Source organism: Dendropsophus ebraccatus, chromosome 3 (assembly GCF_027789765.1).
Source record: "Dendropsophus ebraccatus isolate aDenEbr1 chromosome 3, aDenEbr1.pat, whole genome shotgun sequence".
Classification (NCBI taxonomy): Eukaryota; Metazoa; Chordata; class Amphibia; order Anura; family Hylidae; genus Dendropsophus; species Dendropsophus ebraccatus.
Window position 1 is genome coordinate 8,980,451 of NC_091456.1, and position 14,883 is coordinate 8,995,333.

Consider the following 14,883-nt stretch of genomic DNA (forward strand, 5'->3'; position numbering starts at 1 on the left):
CAGGCTACGCCAGACATATACGTTATGCTGTTGTTTGGTCTTAATAGGATTTATATTATATCCTATCCATAAATAGGGAAGATAAGCTGAAGTTCTGAAAATCGTGGGAGCGGGACCTTGGTAGGGATCCTACTCCTGCTGATTGGGACAAATCCTTCCATTTCGGTCACAAGGCTTCTATTTCCTGCAAGATCAAGGAAACCAATTATAAAATCAGCTCCCGGTGGTATAGGGTTCTGGTGTTACTCCAGAGACTCTATCCAACAGTCCCTGATACTTGCTGGAGATGTAGAGCTGCTAGAGATTTTTGGGGAAAGTGCGAGAACTTTTATGCCACATCACAGGTAATAACCTACCGGATAATCCAACAATCCTTTTCCTTTTGGTTTTACCAGGCGAAATGCATCAGCAAAAAAAGATTATTATCAGATTTCTGCTTGTTGCGGCCCATGCGGTCATTCCTAGGAGGTGGAAATCTGTCTCCCCTCCATCAATGGTTGTGAGAGGTCTTACACATTGCTAGAATGGAGGGACTTAGGGCGGAATCGCACTGCACTCAAGCTGTTACTGCACGCTTACGGTATCCTTGGGAATGGTTTATTTCATTACTAGAGATCCATTCCTTTGGGACGGCCCTGACCAGACCCGTGTCCTCTACTGCCTAAACTCCCCTTCTCCTTCCCCCCTCTTGGTTGGGGTTTCTGGCCCCTTGGACCACTCTGGCAGGTTATCTACTCTCTTCTGCTTCTCTCTTTTTCTCACTGGTTGATACTTAATTACCCAGCAAGGCAAACCCCGCTGTTGGGAACGCTGCACTATTCTCAGGGTGATGTAGCCCCTTGGGGTTAATGCAGCTTCTTCCAAGTGCCTTACTTATCTGATAGTGTTCCCCCTTTGTCTGATGTTACTCTTTATGTTATTGGCCCCATAGTCAGAGTTTCCTTTCCTTGTTATGGCTTTGATTGATTTGTGCTGTACTCTTACATAGTCTGTATTTCTTTTTGAACTCAATAAAAAAGATTTGAATATGAAAAAAAATAAAATTCATACAATGTGTCAGTGTGTTATTTAAAGGGCTGTAAAGGGGAAACTAAGAAGCTATAGGATCTGTCTAGGACAGGGGAACTCAACAACTTTCAGTGAAGCTCCACTTACCGGGGTCTATTGTCAGGTGAAGGTCCGAGCTCAACATCAGTAATAAACAAGTTTTGTTACTTTTCACAAACGTTGTTGAGCTATTTACATACACTTGCTTACACCGGCCCTTTGAAATTAGGTACAAAGGGAATGACTGCCCCATTAGTATATAGCCCCCCTGTTGCTCCCTCAGTAGTATATAGACCCCTGTTCCCTCCCCCAGTAGTATATAGCCCCCCTGTGCACTCCTCAGTAGTATATGGCCCCCCCTGTGCGCTCTCCCCCCAGTAGTATATAGCCCCCCTGTGCGCTCTCCCCCCAGTAGTATATAGGCCCCCTGTGCGCTCTCCCCCCAGTAGTATATAGCCCCCCTGTGCGCTCTCCCACAGTAGTATATAGCCAATGGCTCCCTCTCGGTCAATGCTGCTGCACGGTAACTAGGAGCGCTCATAATATCTGAGCAGAGCACAGCTACAGCAGGGGTCCGGACAACTGCCCGCCAGTTGAGGACCCCTGGTCTAGGACATAGAGCGGGAAGCTGCAGCTCTCCAGCTGTTACACTACCATCCCCTTCATACCTGGACGGGCAAACTACAGGTGGAGCAGTACTTATTTCTGCACTTTGGCGCTGCTCTGGCACATTATGTGCACTACATGGCGGTATCAGGCGCTGCATAGTATTACGTGTCTGTTGGTGAGGCACAAGCATTAAAGCGAATGTACAACTAGCATATCCCCCCCCCCCCTTTTTTTATTTTTAACATGAATAGACCGGCGTGTGGATGCCGTTGCCACAGTCGTCCTTTCCCCTGCATGGTCTATTACTAAGCACCAGCCGAGCATGAAACACTGGAGGCGGGCTGGCCCCCAGTGTGGCGATCTGTCCTCCCCTCTGTGACCCAGTTCCATGGATTCTACTGTAGCCGTGTCACAGAGGGGAGGACAGATCATCACATTGGGGACCAGCCTCCAGTGCATCCCACTCGGCCGGTGTTCGGTGATAGACTGGCGTCATGCAGGAGAAATAAAAGGACGACCACGGCACCAGCATCCACACGCCAGCCCCGGTCTATTCACATTTAAAAAAAAATTATATTCTAGCGGTACATTCCCTTTAACCCCTTAGTGATCATCTATATGCATTTGCATGGCGGTCACTAATGGGCTTTATTCCGATGCATACGCATTTTAACAGCGGCGCATTGGAATAAAGTTGCGGCGCAGCAGGGATTAAACTTTCCCTGCTCTCAGCTACCGGAGGTATCCGAGAGCTGGGAGAAGCCATTGGGGGCCACAGTGAGCGGTCCCTGGAAATGTGATTGCCGTAATTCACCGAATAGTCCGTTGTCACTGTCTGATCGCCCTGTCTGTCACCTCTGTCAGCCATCACTGTCTGTTCCCTCGCTGTATGTTAACCCCCACTTCACATATATATATTTTTTTCTACATGTGTACTGCGCACATAACATTGTTATAAGTTGTGTTGCGGCATTTACACCTTTACACACCTGTCCGTGCTGGTAACAGTATTTTTACATACTTAAAATGTCCAGCAGATCTGTTAGTGCTGAGCAGGCGTCCGCCATGCTGCTCTAGCACTTCAGGGAGCGAGACTGACATGGCGTCAGATCCTGAATTTTTTTTGGACTCTGACGACAGTAATTCAGGTGGTTCAGAGGAGTTTGTCGTTGTTAGACCCCGTATGGCGGCCACAGTGGAGGTGTCGGACCCTGGCCACAGTGGTGTCCCTAGGCCAAGTGGCGTCCCTGTAAGCTTTTGGGATCCCGCCACTTCTTTCCCTCCCCAAATACCCCCATTCACTGCCACTCCAGGGATCTATAGGGATGTAACAAATTATAACCCTATTGATTTTTTTATTTGTTTGTGGGTGATCAGGTGCTAGGATTGACTGTCGAGTAGACAAACTTATATGCCCGGCTAGGGATGTCACGATACCAAAATTCACTTCAAAGTTCGATACCGATACCAGCTTTCGGATTTCGATACTTAATACCAATTCGATACTAAATAAAGTTTGAGAAAAAACACATAAAAATACAAATATAATTTCCCTCCTCCCTGACTGCAGATATGTTCCCCCCATGCACAACATTTTTATTTATGTGACTTTTTGAACACTTTGTTACATTTTATTTTATGTACAATTACGCGTGTAATGGATGCCAAATACACATATGCTCTTTTTTTTTTACTTTTTAAAAAATTCCCCTCTACCCTTAAACATACCTCCCTGTGCACAACAACTCCCAGAATACCTTCTTGTGGGGAGTTGTAGTGCACAGGGAGGTATGCTGGGAGTTGTAGTGCACAGGGAGGCATGCTGGGAGTTGTAGTGCATAAGAAAGTATGTAGGGATGTTGTTTTGAAAGGCTGCTGCCACGCAACTGCAACTCCCAGCATACCTCCTTGTGCACTACAACTCCCAGCATACCTCCTTGTGCACTACAACTCCCAGCATACGTCCTTGTGCACTACAACTTCCAGTATAACTCCTTGTGCTTTGTCACTCCCCACAAGAAGGTATGCTGGGAGTTGTAGTGCACAAGAAGTTATGCTGGGAGTTGTTGTGCACAAGAAGGTATGCTGGGAGTTGTAGAGCACAAGGAGGCATGCTGGCAGATGTAGTGTACAAGGAGGCATGCTGGGAGTTGCAGCTGTGCATTAGCAGCCTCCTGACACAACAACTCCCAGCATACCTCCTTGTGCAGTGTGTGCACAACAACTCATCACAAGAAGGTATGCTGGGAGTTGTAGTGGACACGGAGGTATGCTGGGAATTGCAGTTGTGCAGCTACAACCTCCTGACACAACAACTCCATGCATCATACCTCCTTGTGCACTACAACTCCCAGCATACCTCCTAGTGCACAAAGAGGTATGCTGGGCGATGTAGTGCACAAGGAGGTATGCTGCTGGGAGTTGTAATGCATTAGCAGCCTCCTGGCACAACAACTCCCAGCATGCCTCCTTGTGCAAAACAACCCCCCACAAGAAGGTATGGGAGTTGTTGTGCCACTGTATCGGTGGGCCCGAGGGAAGGAGGGAGGGGGGGCCACAGGATTGTGGACACTGGCGGCATCGGCGGCTCCTGGTGGTGGGAGAACTGGGGGGTGCAGGGGACCGCACCGCAACAGTGGGTCCCAGAGGGTGGGAAACTGGCCGGTGTAAGGGACTGCTACCGCAGCATCGGCGGGTCCCGTACTCGGAATGGTTGAATGACTGCCGCCCGCGGGATTGCGGGCAGCAGTCATTGGCAGTGGGGCCGCTCCGTAGGTAGCAGACTCCTGCTGCATATGGGGTGGCTCTGGAGGGGTTAAATGCTGCTGTCGGTTATGACATTGGCATCTACTCTGTAAAATAGCCGGCACGAGCGATCTCTATTTGCTGGCTATTTAAATTTGGCGCTGCCGGGAGCGGAGAGTGCCCGGGCAGAGGAGGGAACACCAGGGGGCGGCACACAGGGGGCAGCTACCTGAGCGCCGGCCGTGTTCTCTGCACCATTGTTCATGATAATATGCAGTATTACGCAGCTTAACATAAAGTATCGATACCAGGAAATCCTGGTACCGAACCGTTTTTCTGCCCGAAATATCGATAGTAGTATCGATATTTCAGTGCACCGTGTATCATTATACCCAGCAGTACATCACCCAGAAGCCCACACCCACCTATGCGACATCTTAGAGGCCCACAAGTGTCCCTGAAATTAAAAATTTTTCTAGGTTTGATGCTTCTGATGGGGGTAGTTAAAAAACCATCCATACGCTCGTACTAGAGTGGCCGGGCTGCCCATTGTACCCCTGTGTTTGCTGCAGTGATGTCCCGCACCCAATATGAGACCATAATGTGTTTCATGCATTTTAACCTCTTAAGGACATATGACGTACCCGTACGTCATATGTCCTCATTAGCACTTCAAATTGGGGCTTTAAGCGCCGTGGTCCCGGGTGCCGTGTGTAGCCCGGGACCGCCGCTATTAGCGGGCACGGTCTGATCGTCGTGCCCGCTAATTAGCTAATCCGAGGCAGCTGTCAAAGTTGACAGCTGCCTCCGATTACAGGAGGCAACCTTTCCCTGGGGTCTAGTGGGGGAGATCGCTCCTCCAGGACGTTGTGCCGGAGAAGCGATCTCCGTTACTGCTGCCGGCCGGGGACTCATCCAAGATGGCGCAGTCCCCGGCTCGGCACTCGTTTCCAGCTGCAGCATCCGAAAGCAAACGAGTGCCGATCTCATTGATCTTTGCTGTATATCTATACAGCAAAGATCTCAATGAGAGATCAAAGTATATATACTAGAAGTCCCCTAGGGGGAATAACCCTAACCCCAGGGGGAATAACCCTAACCCCAGGGGGGATAACCCTAACCCCAGGGGGGCTTCTAGTATATGTGTAAAAAAAAACAAAAAGTGTTGTTTATAGTAAAAAGCCCCCTCCCCTAATAAAAGTCTGAATCACCCCCCTTTTCCCAGGTTTTAAATAAAAGTAAACAAATAAATAAATAAACATGTTTGCTATCGCCGCGTGCATAATCACCCGAACTATTAATTAATCACATTCCTGATCTCGCACGGTAAACGGCGTCAGCGCAAAAAAAGTGCAATATTGCACATTTTTGGTCGCATCAAATCCAGAAAAAAATTAATAAAAAGTGATCAAAAAGTCGCATATGAGCAATCAAGGTACCGATAGAAAGAACACATCATGGCGCAAAAAATTACACCTGACACAGCCCCATAGACCAAAGGATAAAAGCGCTATAAGCCTGGGAATGGAGCGATTTTAAGGAACGTATATTTGTTAACAATGGTTTGAATTTGTTATAGGCCATCAGATACAATATAAGTTATACATGTTACATATCGTTGTAATCGTAACGACTTGAGGAACATGCATAACAAGTCAGTTTTACCCCAGGGCGAACGGCCAAAAACACAGTATCCCCAAATAAAAGAAATGCCTTTTTTTTTCAATTTCACCACACATTGAATTTTTTCCTGGTTTCGCAGTGTACTTTATGCAAAAATTCAGCCTGTCATTGCAAAGTACAATTAGTGACGCAAAAAATAAGGGCTCATGTGGGTTTCTAGGTGGAAAAATGCAAGTGCTATGGCCTTTAAAACACAAGGAGGAAAAACCGAAAACGCAAAAACGAAAATGGGCCCCGCCCTTAAAGGGTTAATGACAACGCACAGTGCCCCCCAAGAAATCACCCCAATTATGACCGCCTCCATAAATTAGAACCCCTATTATCCCTCCTACAAGAAATGTTCCTAAACAGGTACACCCCAGACAAACAACTGGCAGTGGATGAGTCCCTTATGAATTTTAAAGGCCGCCTTTCATTCCATCTAAGGCCCCATTCACAATGAGCAAGAGTGGGGGAATTCTGCGGCGGAGCTCTCCACTATCCTGCCGCTGTGAGTGAATGATTGGGTGCACACTCCTCTGCTGCCGCCGCTCTCCACTCACGGAAGTGACGTCATTTCTATGAGCAGAGAGGGGAGGAAGCGGACGCCCTGTACACAGACAATTTCTATTCCAGTGTACCCCATTACAAAACGCTGCATGCTGCAAACACAGGGGCCTGTGGGACAGTCCATAAAAGCAGGGTAGGACTCCCACCAGAATTGCTGTCCAGGCGGGTAGAAAGGGGGGCGTCATTTGCACTGGCAAGTGATAACCTGCTGGCTGTCAAGTGCCATGACAGGAAGAGGGAAGGGGGGGTTCACCACTGACACAGAGAGAAGTAATCCGGCCTGTGTCTGCGATTACAACCGTTCATGGGAGGTATGGACCTGTCAGACCAGGCGCTGCAACCATACCAGGTAAAACGTAAAACCAGGGCCTGGTATAAAAAGGTGGCAGTCTACCTTATACAGACTGCTACCTACAACGCCTTTGTAATGACGCAGCACCTGTCAGGTTCCATTAACGATAAAAAGGAGTATCTTCATCAATGGCCACATAAAAAATATATATGATCTCAATGACCTGACTGCCACCTTGTGGCTTTTAGAGGGTACTACAACTTACCTAAAAGCTAAACTACAGCTTGCTATAAACTCCCTCATAGTCACCTTACCTGCACCAGGTATTACAGTCTGAGATTTCCATAAAAATCTAATCGATTTATCTGGTCTTCTGCAGACCAGAGTAATACAGCAATGATCTGATCGATTATTGCTGCATTAAGTATATGGCAGTGATTTCTATGGGAGATCACTGCAGTAATACTGAAAGTTCCACAGGGAGACTAAATGTTAACCCCTAGACGACTAAGGACGTAGCTGTACCTGGGCGTGCTGGTACGTCCTGACCTATGAAGCGCGCTCCGGAGCGGACTGTGCTTCATAGGAGGCGGGGCCGACTGCAGTGAGCAGCCCGACCCTAACCGTTAATGACAGGCTGCAGCGATCGCAGCGTTTAAGTGTAAGTGACAGGGGGAGTCCCCGTTATAATCACCACAATAGGCCCATTTTATTAATATTTAATTGCCAAAAAAAAGGATTTCATTAAAAAAATATATATAACAGAGAATCTGTGTAACCTGCATATGGTTGTGTTCGGGCTGACCTATAGAATAATGGTATCATGTCACTTTTACCATATAGTGTATTACGTAGACACAGGAAATGTTACCATATTTACATTCTTTTTTCCAATTTCACCAATTTATATTTTCATAAATAATATACTTGAGGTTCCATCATACATATTATGGTAGAATGAAAGACGCCATTACACAGTACAACTATTCCTGTAACAAACAACAAGCCCTTAGGGTATATGCACACTGAGCAATTCTCGAGACATTGAAGCAGAAAGTTTTCAGGCAGAATTCAAGCAGAATTTAAGCCCCCCATTGACTACTATAGGATTCCTCTAGCAGATCTACTGCAGAAAATTCTGCTCTGAAATTCTGCAGTGTGAACAACAGAGCAGAAAACCCATTGAACACAATGGGACTTTGCTCTGTACATATTTTACGGGAGGAATTTCAAGCTGAAATTCCTCTTCAATTCCTCACCTAATTCCTCGCCTTTTCCTCAGTGCTAGAGCTCTTAGAAGGGGAGGAGGAAAAAACAAAAACACAAAAATGAAAATTTGTGCAGTCCATTGGGTCATTTTGGGCTTGGTCCTCAAAGGGTTAAAGTACACAGTAAAAAAAAACACAAGTGCTTTTATTAAAAAAAAAAAAAAATCCCCTCCCCTAATAAAAGTCTGAATCACCCCCCTTTTCCCACTTTTTTTTAAGTAAAAATAAATATATTTGGTATTGCTGTGTGCGTTATAGCCCGTACTATTAAATTATCACATTCTTGATCTCGCACGGTTAACTGCATAAGTGCAAAAACCGCCAAAGAGCAAAATTGCACATTTTTTGTCGCATAAAATTCCCAAAAATTGTATTAAAAAAAGATTTTAAAAAAGTGGCATACAGATCATGGTGCAAAAAATGACACCTCACACAGCCCCATAGACCAAGGGCTAAAAGCGCTATAAGGATGGGAATAGGATGGGAAATTTAAAGTGACTCTGTACCCACAATCTGATCCCCCCCCCCAAACCACTTGTACCTTCGGATAGCTGCTTTTACTCCAAGATCTGTCCTGGGGTCCATTCGGCAGGTGATGCAGTTATTGTCGTAAAAAACTACTTTTAAGCTTGCAGCCCTGTGTCAAATTGACGTGGCCTAGAGTGTCTGTGCCATAATTAATAATAATAATTTTTTATTTATATAGCGCCAACAGATTCCGCAGCACTTTACAATTCTGGGGTACATACATTACAGAGATACATATAATTATCCATACATGAGGAGTGAGGTCCCTGCTCGCATGCATGAGCTTACATACTACTAGGAGGGGGTTTGAGACCAAATGGCAGAGGGGCAAAGTGCTTCATTGTTCTTATGTTCCGGCCATCTATATAAATGAGGCAGTGCAGGTAAGGGTGGGTGAATCGGTCACCAGCCAATCCCTGCATGTGTAGGTCTAAGTGCTTAAATGCTTGGTGTGTGTGTATGTATGTGTGTATGTGGTGGAGGTGAGTGTGTGTATGGGGGGGGGGGGGGGGGGGGGGGGGGGGCGGTTTTGAGGGTAGCAGTGAAAATTAGGGAACCTGGTAAGCCTGTTTGAACAGATGAGTTTTGAGGGAATGTTTGAAGCTTTGTGTATTGGAGATGAGTCTGACAGTCTTGGGTAATGTATTCCATAGAACAGGTGCAGCTCGGGTGAAGTCCTGGAGACGGAAGTGAGAGGTGCGGATTAAGGTGGATGTTAGTCTTAAGTCGTTAGAGGAGCGTAAGGCACGGATAGGACGGTCGACAGAGATGAGGGAGGAGATATAGGGAGGTGCAGCACTGTGGAGAGCTTTATGGGTGAGCAGGAGGACTTTGTATTGTATCCTGTGTTTAATAGGGAGCCAATGTAGTGACTGGTGCAGGGGGGAGGCATCGGTATAGCGGCTGGACATGGAGATAAGCCTGGTCGCTGTATTAAGAATGGACTGGAGAGAGGAGAGTTTAGAGGAAGGAAGGCCGATTAGTAAGGAATTGCAGTAGTCTAGACGGGTGTGGAGTTGAGAGGACATTTTGTCTCTGTTCCTCCATTCTATAGTCTTAAAATGTGTATAATGCTGTGTATAAATGCTGTGTATGCAACTATTGGGAAAGAGGCCCCCGCTCTATCTATTCACCATTTTTATTACAAGGAGAACTTGTTTATTTACTGTCTATGGCTAGTGGAACTTATTCTTTACTTTAGGGTCTGAGGATCGTTGACTATAAGATTAGAGCGAGGACAGCTGGGGACACATGGCAGCTCTTGCAAGATATGTAAACACCCAGGGTTCAGATCCCTTGAAAATAAGAAGTTGTTTAATTAATCTTCGCCCCTCACATGCTGAGTAATAGATACATAACTGACACTCACTCCAATCAGAACAAGAATTACTATGTATGTAACATCTAACCAATAGGAGCTTGGTTACTGCCCATGTCCTTCTTGGTTGGACGCCAACTTTCTTTGTATGTATAAATATGTGTTTTTGTCCAATAAATGATGAGCTTGATTCACAGAATCCTGTGTCTGTGTCCCGCTAAGACTGGGGGTGGGTGTTTCCCCCACAGTTAATGGCACCCCAGATGGGACTGGCATCATATCTGCATTGACGACACCCAAATCTGGGAGAATTATGGTTCAGAGACCCACAGACCAGACCAGCTGCAGTATAAGGCAGCACCCAGGTATAGCGGGGAGACTTTATTCTAAGTCTCACCCTAACACGGGAATGAATAAGAGTGACAATGAGAGTTTTAGCAGATTCGACAGGAAGGAAGGGACGGATTTTAGAGATGTTTTTTAGATGCAGATTACAGGAACGTGAAAGAGATTTAATATGAGGAGTGAAGGATCAGAGTCTAGCATAACCCCAAGGCAGCGGGCTTGCTGTGTAGAAGCTATGGTCGCACCACAGACAGAGATGGAGATGTCAGGTGGAGGGCGGTTAGCAGAGGGAGGGAAGACAAGAAGCTCAGTCTTAGCCAGGTTTAGTTTTAGGAATAGGGAGGACATAGCGTTAGAGACGGCAGACAGACAGTTACTGGTGTTCTGTAGAAGAGCAGGGGTGATATCGCGGGAGGAGATATACAGCTGGGTATCAGCATAGAGATGGTATATAGCGGGGGTGATATCACGGGAGGAGATATACAGCTGGGTATCATCAGCATAGAGATTGTATATAGCTGGGGTGATATCACGGGAGGAGGTATACAGCTGGGTATCATCAGCATAGAGATGGTACTGAAAACCAAACTTGCTGATGATTTGTCCGATGGGTAAAGTGTAAATTGAGAAAAGGAGAGGGCCCAGGACTGTTCCCTGAGGAACCCCGACTGTAAGGGGGAGGGAAGATGAGGTGGAGCCAGAAAGTGATATGCTAAAGGAGCGGTCGGAGAGATAGGAGGAAAACCAGGAAAGAGCAGAATCCTTGAGGCCCATAGAGCGGAGCGTGGAGAGGAGGAGCTGGTGGTCTACAGTGTCAAAAGCTGCAGATAGAGCGGAGCATGGAGAGGAGGAGCTGGGGGGCTACAGTGTCACATACTACAGATAGAGCGGAGCATGGAGAGGAGGAGCTGGGGGGGCTACAACGTCACATACAGATAGAGCGGAGCATGGAGTGGAGGAGCTGGGGGTCTACAGTTTCAAAAGCTGCAGATAGAGCGGAGCATGGAGTGGAGGAGCTGGGGGGCTACAGTGTCAAAAGCTGCAGATAGATCCAGGAGAATGAGCAGAGAGTGGTCACCTTTAGATTTGGCGGAGAGGAGATCATTAGAGACTTTAGTAAGGGCAGTTTCTGTAGAATGGAGAGGACGGAAACCGGACTGAAGGGGGTCAAGGAGAGAGTTGTCAGAGAGGTAGCGGGTTAGGCAGGAATAGACCAGACGTTCCAAGAGTTTAGAGATAAAAGGAAGATTAGAGACAGGTGGATAGTTGGCTGCACAGGAGGGGTCTAGGGAGGGTTTTTTCAGTAATGGAGTGATGACGGAGTGTTTGAAAGTCAAGGGGAAAATGCCAGAGGAGAGGGAGAGGTTGAAGATTTTAGTTAGGTAAGTAGTGACAACAGGAGAGAGAGACTGGACAAGGTGTGAGGGAATAGGGTCACTAGGGCAGGTGGTGGGGCGAGAGGAGGAGAGGAGTCTGGAGACTTCCTCCTCTGTCACTGGCTCGAAGGCTGAGAGGGATGAGGAGGAACAGTGAGAGGGAATAGGATTAATATTACCTGGGGAATGGGAGATGATCTCCTGACGGTTTGTGTCTATTTTGTCCTTGAAGTAGTTGGCTAAGTCTTAAGCGCAGAGGTTAGTTTTGGGTGTCTGAAGTTTGGGTTTAAGGAGAGAGTTGAGGGTATCAAAGAGGCGTTTTGGGTTATGGGAAAGAGAAGAGATCAGAGTGGTGAAGTAGGATTGCTTAGCAGAGTGAAGAGCAGAGTAGTAGCTTCTAAGCATAACCTTGTAATGTAGAAGGTTGGCTGTTGTCTTGGATTTCCTCCACAGACGTTCAGCACACCTAGAACACCGTCTAGGAAAACGAGTTCTGGATGTGTGCCAGGGTTGTGGCCGTCTGTGTCGGGCTGTTTGGAGTATAGGGGGTGCAAGTTTGTCCAGGGTGGTTTTGAGGGTGTTGTGGTATTGTTTGGCAGCCAGATTAGGACAGGAGAGGGAAGAGGTGGGGGGCAATGATGACTGTACAGTATCTAGCAGTTGTTGGGTGTCTATAGCACGTAAGTTCCTATATGTGAGTGAGGTTGGGGTGTCAAGAGGAGGACGAGAATTTGTTATGATAAAGGAGAGGAAGTTGTGGTCAGAGAGGTCAGTGGTTAAGTTAGTAAAGTGGGAAACTGGGCAAAGTCTGGAGAAGACAAGGTCCAAGGTATTCCCACTCTTGTGGGTTGGGGAGTCAGAATGCTGAGAGAGGCCAAGGGAAGAGGTTGGAGAAAGAAACTGAGCGGCTGATGGGGAGATTGGGTTGTTAATTGGGATGATAAAATCGCCCATGATTAAAGCAGGAATATCGGAAGATAGAAAGTAAGGAAGCCAGGTAGAGAAGCGATCAAGAAACTTAGTAGGTGAACCAGGAGGGCGGTAGAGGACTGCGACTCTCAGGGAAAATGGACGGAAAAGTCGTACGGTGTGAACTTCAAAAGTGGAGAATGAGAGGGAGGGCTCAGGGAGAATGACCTGGTAACTGCAGTCTGGGGAGAGAAGTACACCCACTCCTCCACCATGCCTCTTATCAGGTCTAGGGGTATGGGAAAGGTGTAAGCCACCATGGGTCAGAGCGGCGGGTGAGGCTGTGTCGGACTCCTGTAGCCAGGTTTCCGTGAGAGCCAGCAGGTCGAGTGATTTATTGATAGGTTTTAATTTTTTTTTAAAACCTGTCAGATGAAATAAAAGTGATATAAATTACATATAGTTGTAATCGTACTGACTTGAGGAATATATATAACATGTCAGTTTTACTACAGAATGAATGGCGTAAACACGAAACCCCCAAAATGAAAAGAATTCCTTTTTTTTCCAATTTCACTGCACAAATATTATTTTTCTGGTTTCACAGCATAGTTTATGGAACATTGTAATGCTATGGCCTTTTAAACACGAGAAGTAAAAAAACTAAAACGCAAAAAATAAAATTAGCCCGCTCCTTAGGGGATAAAAGGTGTTGTCTCAAATATTATTTCTATAATGCTAATGCCATTACTGCCGGCCCCCAAGTAACATCTGATCATACAAGAAATGCCGCCAGTCACTGCTGTGGGGCTGAGCTGCCATTCCTAATGTGCTGAGGTAATAGGGGGAAGCAACATCAGAATGGCCCTGGCGGGGGATTAATCTACTATATATATAGTGGTATACACTGAGCCGTTTTCAAGCAACATTGGAAGTATATATACACACACACACACACACACACACAGATACAGCGGCACTGGTGGTGGGGGATCAATCTTATATATCAGGGGTGTAAAACACAACCAGTGGGCCAAAATTTAAAAGATGGACAAAGAATTGGGCCAACTTTGGTATTTATTTAAAGAGGATGTACCACCAGGTACATCCTCTTTAATCTAAACCCACGGATCAAACGGCGCCGTCACGGGGAAGCCGGAACCGGGGTCCGTTTTTTGAACCGTGGCCCGGTTCCCGTGCACGGCGCCGTTCTATGCACCGGAACAGGCCGGTGCTCAAGCACTGGAGGCGGGCCGGGCCGCCCCCAGTGGGAGGGAATTTCCTCCCCTGTATGACGCAGCTCCCTTAGAATGAATGGAACCGCGTCATAGAGGGGAGGGAATTCCCTCCCACTGGGGACGGCCCGGCCCGCCTCCAGTGCTTGAGCACCGGCCTGTTCCGGTGCATAGAACAGCGCTGTGCACGGGAACCGGGCCACGGTTTGAAAAACGGACTTCGGCTCTGGCTTCCCCGTGACGGTGCTGTTCGATCCGTGGGTTCAGATTAAAGAGAATGTACCTGGTGGTACATCCTCTTTAAGCATGTGTGCAGCGTTCCTTGCACTGTCAGAGGGGTGGGCAGTGTTCCTTGCACTGTCAGAGGGGTGGGCAGCATTCCTTGCACTGTCAGAGGGGTGGGCAGCGTTCGTTGCACTGTTAAAAGCAATGTGCGTTCCCCAAAGTGATAACATAAATTGCTATGACGTGACAAGTATAGGACAAGAAGACAGGACGGGGGAAGGAAAGATTAGGGAGGGGAAGCATCTACGTCACTGCTGCACGTATCACCCATGACATACATACCGTTATCCTATGGGGATGGCCGGGCTGCAGCAGTAGGTAATTGCCCCAATAGTGCCCCATAAATAATTAATTGCCCCAATAATGCCTTAATAGTGCCCCACAATGTTACTTTCCCCAGAAGTGCCTCTGATATTAGCTGTAATATGGAGCACGCAGGGAAATGTATTCTATGTCAGTGTCTATGTATTCTTGTATTATACTTTTTATTCATTTTATTCTTTACATCTGGAATTCCATTAGGTGACGGCTACTGGTGATGAATATTTGCCATAAAAATTGGTAAAATATAGAGACGGCCCTGGGATCTATTCAGTGATCAGTTCCCCGTCCCACCGGCTGCTGCATTGGTGACAATAGCCGCCATTACATCAGAGGTGGAGCCGTCCGTCTCATCTGCTCCTCCTGTCAGCGC

At 47.0% G+C, this 14,883-nt stretch overlaps 1 protein-coding gene across 2 annotated transcripts in view; it reads right to left on the reverse strand.

Annotated features, from left to right (window-relative positions):
* Positions 1–14,883, reverse strand: part of TCTN1 (tectonic family member 1) — a 120,018-nt gene that overhangs the window by 54,847 nt on the left and 50,288 nt on the right. The gene's annotated exons all lie outside the window — the stretch shown is intronic.